Source organism: Patagioenas fasciata, chromosome 3, assembly GCF_037038585.1.
Source record: "Patagioenas fasciata isolate bPatFas1 chromosome 3, bPatFas1.hap1, whole genome shotgun sequence".
NCBI classification, from domain to species: Eukaryota; Metazoa; Chordata; class Aves; order Columbiformes; family Columbidae; genus Patagioenas; species Patagioenas fasciata.
In genome coordinates, this window is record NC_092522.1 from 48737553 (window position 1) to 48752273 (window position 14721).

The 14721-nt window shown below is 39.8% G+C and overlaps 1 protein-coding gene across 10 annotated transcripts in view; it reads right to left on the reverse strand.

Annotated features, from left to right (window-relative positions):
• Positions 1–14721, reverse strand: part of DISC1 (DISC1 scaffold protein) — a 203721-nt gene that overhangs the window by 163896 nt on the left and 25104 nt on the right. The window lies entirely within an intron of this gene.

The following is a 14721-nucleotide window of genomic DNA, read 5'->3' on the forward strand; positions in this document are numbered from 1 at the left end:
CTGGCTTACATGAAAGAAACTTAAAAACCCATCTATTTTGGCTACGAACACCCCAGCTTCTAAGATCCCTGCTTCAGCAGCAGGGCAGATACACAAGCCACTGACCTGCCTCCATCTGCTACAGAAAGAAGTAACTTCGGTAAGCACAGAGAAGGCCAAGCAGCATGCTGAACTCTGGAGCAGGGAAGTGGGAACACAAAAGTTCACTTTTCTAATAGAAATACAGTAAACGCTGCTGCTTAGGTAAGGGACAGCCAGGAAAGCTTTCAGAAGCAAAGAGTGTAAGTTTCTCTGAAGGACAAATTTGCCATGCCTCCTAACCTCTGAAATAATAATTAATTTTGTAGTCAACCATTCAGTTCTTTATCAGTTGCTCTTAACAGCACTCACTCTGAACGACAATTAGAGGCACTTAGCAAGGAAGTTTCTATTAAACAATTATACCCTGTGCAATTAAAGCAGCAAAGAAAGGGTTTCTAGACAAATTAAAGCAGGCACACCATGCAAGGCAGAGTTGGCCTCTAACTCTGGAGAGACAGGAGACACAATGCTGTTGCTTGCATATAAAGGAGGCCAGGAAATGTGGCTGGCACCACTAATATTAATAGCATAGTCCCTATAGGAGCATACATGAACATACAAGAAACCTCTCGCCACAGAGATGCTGAAGTCAAAGTTCAAGTTTGCATCCTTAAAGCTACAAGCCAGGGGATTCTTGTTCATCAGAACCAGCCCTGCTGCATAACCCTTACATGTCCTACGCCTTCTGTAGACATCACATAACTGAGCTCCAACTTAGATAGGAACAGAATTCTTTTGTTCCCCTCATCTGAGTTAAAGTAGCACTTTTTCTGACACTTTGAATAAGCAAAAAAAACCCCTTTGTTTCACATTTGTTGACAAAACAAATAATTTTTTTCCTGCATTCAACAAATAAGTGTGCCACAAGAGAAGAGAGGAAGTCAAATATAGCTCAGCTGCTTTGCTGCCCACACTGTTTCCAAGTAACTCCCATCTGTTTACACTGGGGAGGCATTAGCTGTTCACACACAGACATGCAGCCTTGCCTTCTCCTTGCCTGATTTAAAAGGAAACGGCTTTTTTCCTTCTCCCCCCACCCCAGCTCTGAGAAGTAATGGCAATGAAATAGATTTGCTGAGCATGTGAGGCTGCCCCTAAATATTCAGATTGAATAGGTCAGTCAATACACCACCTATAGGCAAGCAGAGCCCATGTATTCTGAAAGCAGGAGGAGGGAAGAGACAAAATACCTCTTGTATACAAAACAGGCAGGTTCAACCAACAAGCAAAGTGGCATATAGATGAAAAAAAATAAGACATTTGATAATAGCACAAATAGAGTGCATGGGAAATGAAGATTATTTGTTCCTCTGTCAGATTTCTCTCCTTATTTGGAACTGCATGATTGTTTTTGAAAGTGTCCAAAAGAAGAAATGTAAGAGTCATTTAAATGAAATAACACCATCCTGTGTATTCCTTGTTACAAGTCCTGGGAGTTACACTGGGGGAAAAGCATCCAAGACAGGAAATATAAAACAGCACAAAACTCAGAAGACTTATCTACAGGGAGAGATGAACAGACTTGTGACTGAAGAATAACTAATATCAGAAAGCTACTCCAGCAGCAGTGCTTCTGCAGGCACAGTGCTCTGAAACAGAATTGAATTTTAATTCTGAATAATTCTACTTCAGAATTTTTTTTTCCCCCGAAGTATTTATCATTCTTTCTCCTTCTCACCATATTCAGTGTTTCTTAACCTTGGAAGACCTTATCATTTTACACAACATTATGAAAAATTTTAATTTTTTTTAATGCTAGTACATCTTGACTCTTCTAACCCTAGGTCCTGCAAAACAGGTGACGAAGCATAACTGGAATCTGTTTGTTCAGAACTCCTCACTATTTTCATTCTTGCTATTAGCTAGATGACACCAGAATAACCAGTTGTTAAAGCCTCCCATGACTAGGGTGATTTCAGCTCTTGCTCACAAATATTTTCTCCAGCAAGAGAAGGTCACGATTAAAATATTTCAAACCAACACCTCTGCACTTCAATATGTATTGGTGTTTGATTTTAATTGCTGCTGTGCACTTAAAAGAGCTGAGCTTTTCTGGTTTATTACTTTTGTTTGTTCTTTGAAAGGACAGGACAGCAGATTCTCTATGAAATTGGGCAAAGCGTGACATTCAGCCTATGAATATAGAAGATACTTCTCATACACACTTGGAGAAGGTCAGGATCAGTGTAGTACCCTTAAGTCACCAGAGCTTAAACCTGTAAACATAAGACCTCCATAGAATTAAAAACACACTATTGAGCTTTCTGCTTCCAGTTCAACAGTCTGACTCTTGCTCAGATTAAGGATTGAGAAATTGTTCCCCTTGAATGGTATTTGATAGGTGAGGATTTTTCTGCAATAAACCCCACTGGTAGGCTTTGCACTACATTATAGTGTAAAGCAAGGACCTTTTCTCTCTTTATTTCTGTGTGGTCATCACTAAAAGAGTGATTTAATTTCAGCTGACTGCTACTGAGAAAGTTCTCGCTGTTACTCAGGCTTCAGACTGAAAAGCACACAGCTTCAACTGAGAGCAGAACAGCAGCCAAAAGTCATTCCACTTCAACACCAGAATATTTGGCAGCACTAGGAGTCGCCCAGGCCCTTGAGACTGAGCAGGTGATGGTCAAAACACAAAAAGAAAGAAAAAAACCATATTTAGTAAAACATTTGAATGTCATTTTGGGGGCAGAACCATAGCCTCAGCTATTTGAGCTCTAACAAATAGAAAAGCACATACATCACAGTTTCTGTAGGCTTGATCCAATGCAGTCTTGGAGCTCCATGAATTTTTCTTTGCTTCTACAAAATCCAGTTGTGCTGATGATTTCCTACAACCCACCTTCATCCCACCCCTTCCTGAACCCTACCTGGAATAACTCTTAATATAGACCTCATTTAGAGATGGAAATAAATTGACACCCCAATCGAGTACTGATCTATACATATAGTTCTTCACTCAACCTCTAGATTTAAAGTTAATGCTAAACAACGCTTCCTGGCTAGAGAATTTCCTCCCCTCCTGTAATCATAAGAGATGTTCAAATCCTGCCATCTCCTCCAGTGCACACATGTTCACAGACATATAGCTCTCACCTAGGACCGCCCCCTGCCTCTTTTCTAACAAGGGTCTTGATGCTCAAATCTACCACAAGTTTGCTGAATGCCAGGTCCAACCAAAGCACAACCAAACAGCTCAATGCAGTAGCATAGCCAACACACACAGACTGAGAAGACTGTGAATTGACAGACCAGTGGTTTGTATCGTTATTCAGAAGAAACCAAACATGGTTTATGCTGTACCACAAGAGCCTCTGCCATTTCTCTCCATTATTTTAAATCATTCCATCAGCAATGATTTCATATCCTACTCCACAAGCTGCCATAAGTTGCACAAATGAAGTGGCTGTGGTGAGCAGACAATAAAGCAATTTCTTCCCTAAGACTTGATGTAATGGAGAGGGGAATGCATGCAGGGACTTAACACAGTTGAAGTGCACAGGGACTGTATACATGATGTGGAAGAGAAGAGATGCACAGTGGTAACAGCAGTATGGTCAGCTGAAAGAAATGCTGCCTTTTCAGAAAGGATTATCATTCTTAAAGCTCTCACCTGAGACTAAAGGTTTCTGCAATTCGTCTACTCAAAGTGTTCATGTTTCCTCTTTCCTAACCGTTACATTTTCATGACCTTTCTAAAACAATTCAGAATAAAGCCAATTAAGAGTGAAGGACAGAAAAGGGCAGTGGCTGGGCAGGCACAAAGTCTCACAGCTGAAGCAGGAAAGAACTCTCAGAAGAGCAATCCGTTCCAGAAAGCAAGCAGCTCCTCCACCTGATGAGGGTGACAGTCCTTTCTGCATCTCTGTCTGCCATATTATCTACATTGTCCCTGTAAATTTACACTGTATTTCATAAGCCCTCATTATAGTCGTTTTAATGGGGATTAAAAAACCCCACTTTTTCCTATCCATCACATTGCTAAATTACATACTGTTTGGGAATACATCCTCAGTGGATAACACTCTATGTACTTACATTTAAGAAAGTTGCTTTGCAGTTTTCTGAAAAACATAATTACATATTAGTGAAATTCTTATCACAAACCACAAATACAGAAAAACCACACGTGAAGAGAGGAAAGTTTAGTATTTTCATATTTCATCAATGAAACCACCAGTAACATGAGAGGATTTCATATGCATTTGGCAATGAGAAAAATGCACTTAGAGGTTGTATTGTTTGCGGAAGGCAGGTCTTTTAAACATAGGCTTTCCTTTATAACTATTAAATCTCTTGAGATTAAAAAGAATTAATCCAAAACCAGATAAAGCATAATTCAGTTCAAGAATTAGACTGATATTCACACCCCTACTCATATGCCTTTTTCTGATGCCACAACTCATTTCAAAATATGTACAATTCTCGAAGTGACAGATCGTCAGTGTGACTGCATGGCTGATCTTCACCCCGTAAAGAAAACTAAAAATGAAAAAGTCACACACTGTGCGCTATCACCTCTTCCATCTGTGCCTTCCAAAGAAATCCCACAGCCTGAAGGATGTACTCTTCATCTACAGGTGGCTTTTATTTTTTTTTTCAGAATTAAGTGGTCTTAATTCTACAGAGCTACTTTATTTAAAAAAAAAAAAAAAAACAACAAACTTTTCCAAAACATCTGCTGGTCAAAACCAAAACTGAAATTGCTTCCCTGGTACTTGATACACCTTAGAACTTTGTACACAACTGCAAAACAAACAGTTTAATAATAATAATAATCCATCCAGAAGTCTCTCAAAACAATCCTCTCTTTAATTCCAGCAGCATTTCTTTTGTTGCTATTGGCATGCACAACAAGAAATTCCAAACGACTTTCTACTGAATTTCCAGTTTTCTAATACATAATGACAATTTATTTTTCATAAAAATAAACCTTTTCTAGTTGAGAATTGTAGTTATCTATGCATTCTCTTGGTTATGCAGATGTAATGAAGCAGGTAAATCTTATAACTTGCTTATTATCAATTGCTATTCCAAGACAGTCAGAATTGTTTCCCCTTCTGAATTACTTACTCCAGATTCACCTGTTAGCTCATAGAAATATTTAATTTTTTTTTTTCATTTGAAGAACACATTGTATATGCATATATTGATTCTACCTCACTTTGCCTGCTGCATTTAAGCAGTAACAGAAAAAGAGCTGCACTAGCTCATCTTTGCTATCCTCTTTTGGACCTGATGACTACAGATGACCACATCATTTTTGAGATGCAGCGACCACAACCGTATGCACAAAGTATAATTGTGGCAAAACAGAACCTCAGTTTTGTCCCGTTACTCTACTAACACAACCAGTTTTTACAACTACTGCAAAGTATCAATCTGACATTTTTAGAGAAGCAACTGTCATATTTTCATCATGAAGTCTCAATGGTAAGCACTAAGTCCGCCATTTTGTAACACAAAGCTAGAACTAGTTTTTCTCCCCCACATACATCACAATACCACAACATTGCTTACAATGCATTTTACCATGACACCATGAAATAGGTAGCACAAGGCTTGTCCTGCTAACTGGTCAGCTAAGGCAACTAGTTAAGTTAGAACAATATGACTTACTTCAATGCACACAAGCCCTTCCTCAAACTGGGATGTCCAAAAACTTATCTAATTATGGTTAAACTCCTAAAGACATTGCCCCTATCAACAAACCTTGTCTGGAAGTCATAATGGCCCTGCAAAATACCACCCCAAGAAATCAGTTCACTTAACTCCAGAGAGTGAACACCCATGTCTACAAATATAGACTCATTTTACCTGACTAATTCACAACACAACAGGAAGAAAAATAATAAAAAGTTTCCCACATCATCCTTTGCACAATTTAAATCCTAAATCTAAGAAAAGGAAGTTACAAAACCCATCTATTCAAGAATGCTTATTAAGTAGACAAGTTATGTTGTTATGCACATCAAATTCAAGCCTCTGTCTCCTGTGTGCTTTCACTTAGCATGCCTCACACATACTGGTTTTTCTGGACACACCAGTTGGTACCTCCTTTCAACATGCCTTTTGAAAGTTTGTTCAGGTAGAGGTAAAAACTGGAAACAAGAATGTCTGAAATTTAGATTCTGTAATTCTAGATCATAGGTCAGCTCCACCTATTCCAAGTTTAGGGTTAGGCATCAAGACAGCATGGAAATATTTCAGGTAAAGCACACAATGGAAAAAAAAGAAATCCAATAGAGACACACCCATTTATAAGCAGGTCTTCTTGCTGATAACATTATCCCAGGTTCCTTAGTTTGCAACACTATTCCTAACACTTGGGTGCAATGCAACAGATGCTTTGTATGGCACGACAGCACATACAAACTCAGCCTGGTTTTGCTCTTTATCCCCGCTGACACAGTTCCTCAAGAAGTTGAATGAATCCTGGACAGCTTCTACCAACTCAAATATTACAGTCTGTCCTCCAAGATGCTACTTTTTTAGTGAAATGTCACTAGCAGGGAGACATACAGAGGCACTCTGGAATGCCAGAGGCATGTATAAATTAACTGCCACAAGTAAATCAGATTAATAGTACATTCTGCAATTGAAGAGGCTGTACATCTTTTTTTTTTCATTTGGTCCCACTACCACATCTGAATTATGCCTCTGATACACAGCACATCATTTTGCTTTTTGTTCAATTCTGCCTTACATTAAAGTAAATCAAATCAATGAATTGGATTGGTTTTTCATGCTTTAAAAAAATCTCAGTGAGTGGGGAGATGTCCCAATCACTTCCCACTCTTCAAATCAAAATCTACTAGGAATCCTGACTAGTATTAGACTGGCAAGATGGTATCAATAGCAGACATTTAAAACTCACATTACCTGGCATCAGTTTGGAAGCTCCCACTGTCAACATTTCCTTCGGACTTGGTAGCATTTTGTCCAAAGCACATTATTGTATGAGTACTAAGAATTTGAAATTTCTCCTCTTCACCTTTTTGATTAACGCTCATAGTTATAACCCTGTCACTGTCCCAAGAGGACTAAAGACATCCATAAACCAGCACTTTTTACTACTTTTACTTTCCATGGAGTGAAGATAAGAAAGGAACACACAAAGCTTGCATATGCTGAGCGCAGGGAAGCATCAGAGAGGGTAGACGTGCCCACGGTACTGTGGACATAACCAGTGTGGGCAACTGGGTCTGGGCATGTGGACAGGAGGGAAATCTCAGGAGAAAGGAGAAGTTAATTGACTTGCGGCAATGCTACTTTGCAGAGGAGTTCAACAAGCAATGGAAGGTCTGCAGAGGTCTTCAATAAAAGCATCCTATTAAGGAATTCAACCAGACACCACCCAGCAATCAGCAAGGAGCGTTATCAGTTCTCCATAGAGGATTCATGCTGGAAGTCTTTCATATTTGCTTTCAAATAATAGTCACAGTCCTTTGGCATATATTTTAATTCCAGATTACACAGAAGTTACATTACCATGCCATCTAGAAGTTTCTGTCCATGTTCAGTCATCTATTAAGTAGACAATAATTAAAAAGAACAGGTGCATCCCCCACTCCCTTAAAATATTTATATAGTAAGGATAAGACAACAGCAACACAAACAGTTTCTAGTTGTTAGTTGAATTAATAGTCATCCAGTGGTCACATTGCAAATACAGACAATTTTCTTATCTGGAGTTCGTATTTCTAAAAAGCAAAGGAAATTAAGTCTGTCCTGAATATAAAATTGGGCTGCATGATTTTGCAAGTGCAAAGCAAGCAGATGGGCTGGGTAGCAGGAGAGCCATGTCACTCACTCAGTGGGTACTGTCCAGATAGCACATCAACACTTCTCCCAAGTTACACCCATCAGAACTCTATGCTTCAAACTGCAAATCAGCAAGCAAGCTCTTAAATTACCCATAACTGCTTTTTTTGTTCAGATTTTTCATTGCTTGTTTGTTTGTAAAAGACTAGCCAGGCTGTCTGGGAACAGCTTGGCTGCATCATGGATTGAGAAATAGAGCCGAGCTACAAGAGGAGGGGTAGCCCGCAGTGTCAGTTTTAGACAGCAGATGGCCAGGAGTATAGAAAGCTTCCAAGTACACGGTGTGCCAAAACTTCAACAATTTTCTTTTTGTCAAGCAGCTTCCAGAAACACAAGATGTAGCTGAACCTCTTCACGCTGGCCAAGATTTAAATAAATAAGAGAGCATAGTAGAATCCCACAAAATACAACCACTTCCTAAAAATATTTAGGCTGTACAGTCTAAGTGAGACACGGCATGACTACAGTAGCTTCTCTTCAATATTGGCTAAGGAATTAAAGACGCAGAAAACATGACTGCATTTTCAATGTGTGGGCATAAGCAGAACAACAGCAAGACCCTGGTGTACTTCAAAGACACCCTCTGATGTGATGGAAACTGAACAACAGAGCCAAAATGAGGGTTCACACCAAAAACTCTTTCAAGAAGTTGCTGAAGATACATGTGCTACATATGTAATACATGGGAGGCGAAAGTACCAGAAATGGCTACCAGGCCTCCCTCAAGCAAACACTGGCTATTACTATATTATTTTAGTATTAAAAAAAAAGTCTAAGAGTTTTCCAGTTGTCTACCAGACAGTAAGATATGGAATTTCAGACCTTTAAATTGTGCCTGGCTCAACTCCTGTCCCAAGTTTGTGATTTAAAAATAAAAACAAATAAAAAAAAAAAAAATAAAGGAAGAAAACCAACTACCACAAACAATAGCATGACAAAAGGAAAGAGCAATGTTGTTAGTGCTGCTAGTAGACAGAAGCCAAGACCAAGCATTTGAATGAGAGCATCCTGGTCTACGGTTTCAGCTAGCACCAAACAATAAATAGACACAGACAAAAAGACTTCGCTTTTCATTTCATACTGGTGTCTTAAACAGAGAAACCCAGACAAGGTGGAAGAGTTGCAAGGCTTGTGCTGCTTCTGCTTTGTTGCAAGGAAAATTAAGTCCAATTTATTCTTCACATAAGCACTTGCTTTCCTTAACCACTCAAACCCTTTTGTGGAGGTTATTTGAGTTTGTCAGAGAGAGACAGGATAAACAAGATCCATGCAAAGAAGATTTGGGGTTGAGAATCTGTATAAGCCGTTCCCCCTCATTCTCTTAATAGCTTTACTGGAAAGTTATAGAAAAGAAAAATGAAACCTGAAAAGACTTACCCACAGATTTCAGGAAGCTTCTACAAGCTTCTGACCAAATAAGGCTCTGACAGTACAGCACAACAGAAAGACCCTATTTGGCCCATCCATACCCAACTCGTTTCCAACTCAATGGCCTGCAACTGCAAGTTACAAGCTCCCAGTTAAGTCTCCTGTGTCCCAAAAGCTCTGCTCTGCCCCATCACCTTTTATTTAATCAGCAGCCTCAGCTATTGAGCTCCATTCAACATACAGCTAGGTTTAGGGATTTTAATTCCACACATCCACAATGTCCCAAAACAAGTACAATCCAAAGTAACACATTCATTGAGAGTTATTTCCAGATACAGCTTCTCCCTCAAATTCACTGTCATTCCTCAGAAAGAAGTTGACTTGCATTCATTTCTGTGTCCTAAGTCATCTATCAAGCAAGCACTTTTGTTCAAAAGAATAGAAGTACAGTAAAGCAGGGATTCTATTCAACTCTTATCTGCAAATAGGTCTTCCAGAAAAAAAAAAAAATTAAAAAGCAGCAACAAAAACAAAAAAAACACACCACACACCACCATGAACAAAACAATACCACCAACACCCACCTTGGAGACCAAATGATTTCAGATGTTTAAGAGCTATGACCAGAAATAACACTTTAAACCAGAAAAAAACACTTTTTCAGTTTAAACTGCAAAAATAAAATTTGAAAGATGAAATAACTGTATGTCTGGCCAGGAGTTTGAGGTTATTGCATAATTCAACATTTGTGAGTACCACAGACCTCCCTCTGAATATCATTTAACAAATGACATTTTCAACTCAGATATTAATTAACACTATATTATTTTTTCTCTCTGCAGTTGTCTTAAAACAAATAGCTGGTTCAGGCAAGCAACAGCATCTCTTCTAGTGCACATGTACAGAAGCCTAACAGCTAAAAAGTCTTTCTTTTCCTTTCTTAGACTTCTGATTAATGGAAAATGTGTGAAATGAGACTCCTCAACTCCTACACAGCATAGGGTTCTGTCCTTAATGCCCTGCAGATCCTGAGACATGGAAAGGTCAGTTGGTAAGGAAGAGGTCTCAAATAGCACAAGCAAATTAAAAAAAACAACATAAAACCACTATTTTTCTGCAGAGCACACAATACACAAGCCTATAACAGCTCAACAACTCATGTAGCTCAAGCTTTGAGACCTCAGCTAAAATAATCGAAGGCTCACGTGACATTAAATATATCTACAGCATGAATTTTCACTGCCAACATAGGATAAGTTTTGCCATGACAAGCATAAATGTTTCTGTATTCTAGCTGCCATACTGGACTGATGAGCAGTTGCTCTGATCTACTCAGTGACCTTCACTTGAGAACCCTAACTCCGAATGTAACCTGATCACACAGGGAAGTTACTATTCCCTACCAGCTGCAAGCAGTGAATCTGTACAGTCACGTTCCTGCATACAGGAATTAAAAACAAAAAAAAAAAGGAAACAAAACACCAGCAACACACCAAAACACACCACAGTAGTTCTGCAGATACGTTTCTCAGTAACAAGAGGGCATGTGAACTAGTAGTGGAGTTCAGCAGCATGACCCAGCGCTGACACTTAGTTACCAATCTATTTGCCCCGTGCACCAGGTAAGACTGAGGAGTTCAAGAAGCAAAGAACTGGAAAAGGCTTTCTAAACATTCGGGTAATAGATTTGTACTAAGCAGAATACACTTGCTTCCACTGCAAGCACAACTCCCACAAACACAGAAATATGCTGCCTTTTTTTTCCCCTCCTGTATTGTGTGTACCAGTGTGTTTAACCTTGGAGCTGTCAAGCTCCATCATGAAAAATGAGCCATGACAACACTCCAAATGATCCTTGGAAAACAGACCAATTTTTACTATATGCTATGCAAGGCAAAACACTGTTATCATATTCCCATGGTACTGTACCTGCTTTGAAAATATACAGTAATGTGGCCATCAAGAGGAGACCACAAGTAAATACAGAAAAATAAGCTACTTCCCAATATTCCATCACCTACAAAACCAGAATGAGCAATAAAATATGTCACATCCTAATGGATCCTATTTAAAATTAAACCAGGACTGAGGAGGAGATTTGTCTCACTGAATATGCATTGGACACAAATATCTTGCAGTGAAGGTGCATTTGAAACAACCCACGGCTGCCTCAGTGGCACCTTGCAGCACTGTGCTCGCTCGGTGAGCTCCTGCAGATGGGCAGGCACATGGGACAGGAGGGCAGCCTCTGTCCCGAGTGAATAAGAATACCCCCCTTCATACATACGGCCCTGCCAGAACTTAAGTAAAAAACTGTAGTTGTTTGAATGACTGATTGAAGCTCCTCTACAGCAACACACTAACCACACTAGGGCTGGTGTTCAAGAAGGCACAGCACAGATAAACAAGCAATGGCAAAAGCCATTTCTGCTGTGCTCCACCCAAGCTTGAGGGGAGCAGAAAGATGGAACAAACAGAGTCATCTGAAGAAAGGAAAAACTGGGAAGAAACAAGCTGAAGATTTAAACAGGCATTCACTTCTCTCCTAAACAACAATAGAGGGCTCTCACTCCAAATAGCCCTTAAAAAAAAAGTCATCACCTGTTCAGGAAAGAAATGCTAATTCATTAGCATGCACTTGGATAACATACATGTTCTCTAACAGATCCAAGCAGCAAGCATGTGTTCTGTGCTTCTGCCAAAGGAAAAAACAAATATATCCTTATTCCTGACCTGTTTGCAGCAAGGTATTTGTCCATGACTTTGTAGTGGGAAAAACTTACCTTTATTTCTGTGTCATTTCTTTGTCTCGTCACAACCAAAACCACAGTGTATCATTTTCCGTTCTCTGTAGGGGCACCACTTTACTTACACTTCAGTTTCGAAAGCTACTATAGGCCATGGGAGCTTTCAAAAAGCTCCGGAGAACAGGAAAGTAGCAATGTTAGGGAGCTGATGCTTGCTTTTCCTTAAATTGTCACATTTGCAGTGTCAGACAGCAGAAACTAGTCCTGAGCACTTTGAGGAGTGTTAAGTGCTAACACATCTATCTCCCTCTCACAGAACTGCTGTTAAAAACCAAGCCCTCTCCTGCAAGACTAGATGGCTCTTAAAGAGCTGAGGTCAGAAAGTCTCTTGAGTTCTTGTCTGTGGCTGAAGCTGGAGAAGAGCCTCTACCAATGAAGCAATAATATAGTTACACACAATAACGTATTTATTGACAATTTAGTTTTGCACTCAGGGGTATAGCCACCCACACACCTGCTCTCCTTCCCTTATGTCTTACACGTTCAGGGCACTTTGCAGCTACTCACATTACACTAGACCTCCCCTTCCCCTGCAGCACACTCAAATCAGCCAGACTCACGCTACCGCCACACACAGCACTACCACAATCTCTGGTTCCAAATAGCTCTGCTCTTAACAGAGAACTAGCTTTGTACTCAAAGAAGTCCCCCAAACTACAGGGACAATTTTCTTTTTACCGTTATAGTTAAAACGTTCTCAGCCCTTCACGTACACCATGTCGGTTTCTCCCACTCCCTGATAATCTATTTCCATTTACAACCCACATCACAGCTCTGCACATTTAGCAACTCTATTCCCTGCTAGCAATTTTTGGCAATAAGATCCGTTTAAAGAAAGCTAATTAGAAATTTCACTTGGACAGAAGTTGGCACTGGACCAATCTGTGAGTTCTTTAGTAAGCTTTCAAACTTCACACCATGCAAGACTTTGTTCTCCACCAGGAGCAGTGATGTAGCTCTAAAAGCAAAGGTGGAAAGCTTGACACTGCAAGATGGGACGGAAGGTCACAACTCTGCTTGCAGCAGTGCACCTTCTCCATTTGAGTATTTCCCTTGAGATATTCTGCTCATGTTTCACAAAAAAAAAAAAAAAACACCAAACACACCACCACACCACAAAACACAACAAACACCACCACACACAAACACTAAGCCAGTTCATATATGAGCAAAACAATGAAAATTAATTACAAAAAAATACTGGCTGACATTTGTATCACAAGAGGAACAAAGACCAGTATGACAAAAAGTGGGTCAAGGACTCAAAAATGAGGAATTGATGAAATTAAGGATCCATGGTCACTTGTGTACATGGAACATGGCATTTTCTGAGAACATTTGTGTGAAGATAGAGTTCCAGTTTTCAAAGGGATGGAGGAACTCAAGGCAAAGTTTCTCAAGCACCTCAGTATCTAGTCCCATATCAGGACAAATGCTTTCTGTCTGTATATGCCAGACTTAGCACAGAAAACAGCAATCCTACCTGTGGATGCTGCTCTCCACCTCTGTACTGTTGCCACTTCTGCTCTCTGCAAGCTGTGCCCACAACACCTGGTGAATTCACATTTCAGCGAGACCATTTTCCTGAGAGGAATTAATGCAAGACTGCAAACTGGCCTCCATGCTACCTGCCTGATAACTAGGTGTGGAAACTGAAAAGAGTAGTTGATAAAACGATGATCAACAGAAAGATGGTCCTTTTTTGAAGACACAAGATTAGCACTCAGGAAAACTACACAGGAGCTTTCTGTGCAAGGTTAGACAAGTCACCATTTTCTGCTGCGGCCAGTGACTACATGGCATCGCATGCAGATGTCACACCTGATAGCATAAAATACTGCTGTCGGAGTGGCTGGCTGCCCAGAGAATCCCAGCTGGAATCTGTGAGAACCACAGGCACTGAGTAAACAGCTGTCGGGAAGTCTCCAACTGAGAACTCAACCCACAGGCACTTAAAGAAGAGCTATGAATGTTGCACATGTAAAACACACATATCAATAATGTCTATTTGACAGAGATTAAACTCATGAATATGTACAACATCCTCAGCTCTTCACATACCTAAAGGTTTTCCCCATTGGGAAATGCCACACTAAATATATGACTTACGACACTAGCAGTCTTTTGTCCTACATATAGGCAGGCCTCTAAGAGGCCAACAAAACCACTCTTGCAAAAGGTTACAGATCTACTACCTAGACACTATTAAAACACATTTTCATAATCTTGGGGGACACCTTTGGGAGTAGAGAAACACAGCCATGGTGCATCTGCAAAGTTTCACACATAAATTTTGAAAGGCAAACCACAAGTCTGACCACTCTCCAACCCCTAAAAGATGAGAATAAAAAGTAGAAGGAAATGAACGACTTTCACCAGCCTTATTCTCTGAAGCAACCACACAGATTTTGCTGAAACCTTTGCAGAGCTTCCCAACCAAAGATCAATCTAGCAGGAAGAATTTAATCTAGAACCTCAAGATTATCAAAATATCAGTATATGAACACAGACTACTATAAGAAGAAACAATAAGAAACCTGAGATCTGTGTTAATAGATGCTCTAATTACTAATGAGCACACATACAGAGCTTATCAGAAGTGCCCAGGCATTTGAAAGGAAATACAGATATTTGCCAGTAG